At 44.9% G+C, this 4,816-nt stretch overlaps 1 long non-coding RNA gene across 1 annotated transcript; it reads left to right on the top strand.

Moving 5' to 3' along the window:
* Positions 1,737-2,841, top strand: LOC104790926. The gene is made up of 3 exons (XR_768845.2): positions 1,737-1,853; positions 1,935-2,254; positions 2,538-2,841. It is a non-coding gene; the product is annotated as an uncharacterized LOC104790926 (long non-coding RNA).

A 4,816-nucleotide genomic window follows, 5' to 3' on the forward strand; every position in this document is an offset into this window, starting at 1 on the left:
AGCCTCGTCCCCATCTCGGATCTCTCAAGACCTGTTAAAAAGACAACATAACAACATTTCATTCAAAAGTTCACAAATCGTTATGTTCAGTTTCAGTTGTTAATTTTTTACATATATAAAAGGGACTTACAGCCACACAGGGAGAAAACGCCCAGTGAGCACCACTAGCCCTTACTTCAAGTGCAGTTGCAGCTCCAATTCTTCTGACCAAATCTGCATCTCTACAAAATTACCACAACAACTACAAGTGTTATCATATTAACAACATAACAGCCAAACGCAGGCTACGCAGCATAGCTGCAATAGAGGCACCTAATCTTGAACACAATCAGATTCTAATCACCACTACTGCAATACTACTAGTCTACTCCTACCTTGTAATCAGGAGCTAGTTGAAAGCTAATCAGAATTTCAAATAGGTGAACAGGTTCAGTCAAGTTTCATAAAAAGACAAAAACAGAACAACTCAACCAAGATCAATGCCACCATTACAGATCACAATCCAAAATGTCAAATTCTCTGCAACTATATCTCATTCTCTCTCCTCTGTTTGGAATTTTTAGTTTGCTTATGTTGTAAAAAAAGACCTGGTGGCTCCGAGGCCGATGTTGTGGGGAAATACGGTGGCGCCGTAGACATTGTTGTTGCCATGGACAGCGTCAGTGCCGTAGATGATTGGAATTCCCAAACGCGACGCTAACGCCTAACGCTGAAAACCGTCGATCATATCAGCGCAATCCGACGACTTAGCATCCTCGAACGGCGCACTCCCACCGGCGTTTAGTACACTTCCTGTAACACCAAATCCATAAATTATACTCTGATTATCCAAAAAAAAAGAACACTAAAAATTCATTTTTAAAGAATCAAGAATTAAAACCAAAGTGAAACAAAACAAAAAGACTGTGTTGTTTGTCTGTACCGTTGAAAGAATCTGTAATGGCGGCAGGAGAAGCAACGGTGCGTTAAATCTGAGTCATCTGACCGATCTTCTCCGGCAGAGTCATGCGAGAGAGAAGGTCCTTCACACGCGCCTCCACTGGCGCGTCTTGGTTCTTGTAAACGCATGAAGACTCCTCCTTGACTACCATATTCTTGAATCTCTTTACTCTTCTTCTTCTTCTTCGTGTGTCGGTCGTGTTCTTCTCGCAAAGTTCAGCTACTTTTCTTTATCTATACTATAGCCAATTCCGAGGAGACGTGGCACACTGATTTGACAGGACATTCAACTTCTCACTTAAATGGTGTAAGTAAAAAAAAATCCCATTTGATTAACTTAATCAACACATGTGGGTTGGTTACAAATTGGTTGAACTAAAATATGTTACATGTCAAATCTTGAAAAAAAAATGAGTAAAAAACCAAGAACTACTGAAAAATCCACTAATTATAGATAAGGACATACATTTTTCAATCATACACTTTTATTACCCGATCCTCTGAATCAGCCAGGTGAAGTTAAACCGGTTACAAATTCTCTCGAGTTGCAAGTGAGTCCAAAACCAAGAGGAAACAATGGGTCATACGAATCAGCATCAGCATTTAGAGGTAACTGGTCAACGTGTTTGAACCAGCTCAGAGTAAGTTTATCGGGAGCTCTAAGTCTCACTTCTTAACTTTAATATGAATAAAAATAAATCAGAAATGGCAAGAATACTAAGAAGAGCTTCTTAATTAAGGAGTTTAAGAATTTTTAAGAACCATCGACGTGGTCAAGAATGGTTGGGTGTATTTTAATATAAAACAAAAAAAAAATTGATTTTTCTTATACTTCTCTCTCGCGACTTGGTGAGGTACGATCGGAGACCAGCAATTCGGATCCTTTCCTTCACCAATTCGGAGACGGTCCCATGGTATGTTCGATCATATTGTTGTATCAATTTTTGTTTAGTTAAGGATTTAGAAATTAATGTTCTTTGATTTGGGAAAATTAGGGTTCTTTGATTTTGCGAAAATTAAACCATGGGTCATACTCTCGGCCTCACAAGGTTTGTTTTTGCTTTACTCTGACTGATATGAGATGGGTTTTGTATCGATTTCAATGATCCGTAGATTAGCTTTGTTCCTTTGATCAATCGAGTTCAAAGTTTTGATTTTTTTTCTTTTTTTTGATGACGAGTTCGGGTCTTGGAGCAAAGCGAATCGCTTTGATCGGTCTTGGACACTCTGTTCCATCAGCTGGTGTTGCTATGATGAAGGAAAGCGTACTGCAGAAACCTTGGCCATGGATTATCACAGAGGGGCTGGTGTTGAGGTAAATTCTTATAATCATCCAGTGGATTGTATATTGTTGCAAGCTCTTAGCTCAGTTGATGAAGAACTTATATAATTTGCAACTCATAGTCATTCTTGGAATTTTCTACCCATTAGTTTCCAAATCTTCCTCTTGCTGTGTATCAAGATGTTTACATTTGATGATGTTGTTTCTCCTTTTGTTTTGAATGTTGGAATGTTTAGAACTGATGAGTGAATATTGATGACTATTTATCCAAATCACGGATATATGACTGTTGTCTAATTAATTTTGCAATTTTCAGGTTAGAATTGCTCGTATTTTTAACACGTATGGACCCAGAATGTGCCTTGATGATGGGCGTGTTGTTAGTAACTTCGTTGCCTAGGTTTAGCTCTTTCATCAGCCACGCAGGTAGCATACGTCCAGTGAACGCCACTAGCCCTTACTCCAAGTGCAGTTGCAACTCCAATTCTTCTGACCAAATCTGCGTCTGTAAGATCTTGAAATGTCAACAAAATGTCTAAAACCTCCGTTACATACAAAAATCTCTCTGTCTCTCTACCCTCTTTTGCAGAAGATAGAAATTAAAGTTTGGTCAAAATGAATGAGAGTGGCGTAATCAAACCTTGTGGCTCCGAGACCAATGTTGTGGGGGAAGACGGTAGCACCGTAGACGTTGTTGTTGCCATGAACAGCGTCAGTGCCATAGATTATCGGAATCCCCAAACGCGACGCTAATGCTGAACGCTGAAAACCGTCGATCATATCCGCCCAATCCGACGACGTAGCTGTTGGATATGGGCTACGCCCAACATGCCACTCGGCCCAACGAGATTCGTTAGTTGTATTCTCGGCCCGACAAGATTGGAAACAAGTCATTAATTCCCGCAAAAGGGCAATCTCGGGAATTCGTGAAGGAAACCCTAAACTCTCCTAGGTCAACAGTCTCCTATAAAAGGAGAAAGCATTTATTGGGATCACCATCCTGACCCGCGGACAATATTCACAGAGCAATACTTTGCATCGAAAACTGCTATTATCTTTCGTATAACTCGTCTTGTTTTCAGTTCGTCATTTTAAGCTTACTAGTTCGTCTGTGGACTAACAAGCTCTAATACGACTTGTTTAAGTGACGATCTCACGTTTTTCCCGATTAATAAAGAACTTGTTCGCTCTTTCCCACTAAATCTTATTTGTTTAAACTGTGTAATCCCCCGGAACAAACAATTGGCGCCCCCCGTGGGGCAAGAGTAAAGCGTTTCTTTTGACGAGTCAAAACAGACGATCCTCACTTCTTCGAAATCTCAAAAGTCATGACGAACCCTAGCGAAAACTTCGACGAAGCAACGGAGCAGCCAACGGGGCAGCGATGGGGGCGAACGAGAACGCGAACTGTCCCCCTGCCGAGTTCCCTGCCGAGCTCCCTGCCAAGCTCCCTGCCGAGCTCCCTGCCAAGCTCCCTGCCGAGCTCCCTGCCGAGCTCCCTGCCAAGCCCAACTGAAGGCTCCCTGCCGAGCCCAGACGACGGCCCACTGCCGAGCACAGTCTCTCCGCCGGCGCCTGACACATCCTCCGAGCCTCCCGTAGCTGCGCACGCCGGAGCCGGACCTGTCGCAGACCAGCTAGTTACCAGCGCCGCTGCCCTCCTAACCGCCGCTCTCACCAACGCTACCGCTCTCTCCAGCGCCACTCTCCCCTTACCTGTACAAAGAATCAGACTCGACAATATGATGCAGGTCATTCTCGGTCGTCTTGATGGCCAAGAAGCAAGAACGAACGAACGGCTCGAGGCCATCGCAGCCGCACAAGAGGTCTCGCTGAACCAAATTAGCAGGCTCCAACGAAGGAGGGGCGAGCGCCGAAACGACAGCAGTCCTGCCGGCGAGAACGAGAATCCTCCCCCAGCGCAACCTTCTGTGGAGGACCGATACGACGGCCACAGACGCCGCCCGACGTCCATTATCGTAGGATCCGTTGATCGACGCAGTAGAGAGGAGCCAAATGAGGAGCTGCGAGACGGCCATGACCAAAGAAGCGGTAGCCCGCCGACTCCGACACTGCCGATCCAACAGCCCGAAGCCGATCTCAAAGATGAAACCATACGACGCCTAGAGGCGATGGTCCACAAACTCTCTTCCAGAGTCCATCGAGCCACGAGCTCTGCTCCCAACCTCGATCGAGTGCTCGAAGAAGTCCAACGCTCACCGTTCACGGCACGAATCTCCCGCATTCAAGTCCGCTACGTAAACAAGTTCAAGTTCACCCCGTACAACGGATTAGACGATCCGAAACCATTTTTGACGTCAATGAGTTTCGCAATCAGCCGAGCTCACTTCAGTGACGAAGAGTACAAGGCTGGCTGCTGCCAGCTATTCGTTGAGAATTTAGCCCATGAGGCTCTAGGATGGTTCTCCCGGCTCCCGCCGAACTCGATAGGGAGCTATCACGAGCTTACCACCGCCTTTCTCCAACATCACTCTACATTCATGATTCGGGGCGCGTCGAACGCCGATCTCTGGAATATGTTCCAGCGAAACGATGAATCTCTCCGAGACTTCATGGAGAGGTTTAAAAGAATCG

This window comes from Camelina sativa, chromosome 6 (assembly GCF_000633955.1).
Source record: "Camelina sativa cultivar DH55 chromosome 6, Cs, whole genome shotgun sequence".
Taxonomy (NCBI): Eukaryota; Viridiplantae; Streptophyta; class Magnoliopsida; order Brassicales; family Brassicaceae; genus Camelina; species Camelina sativa.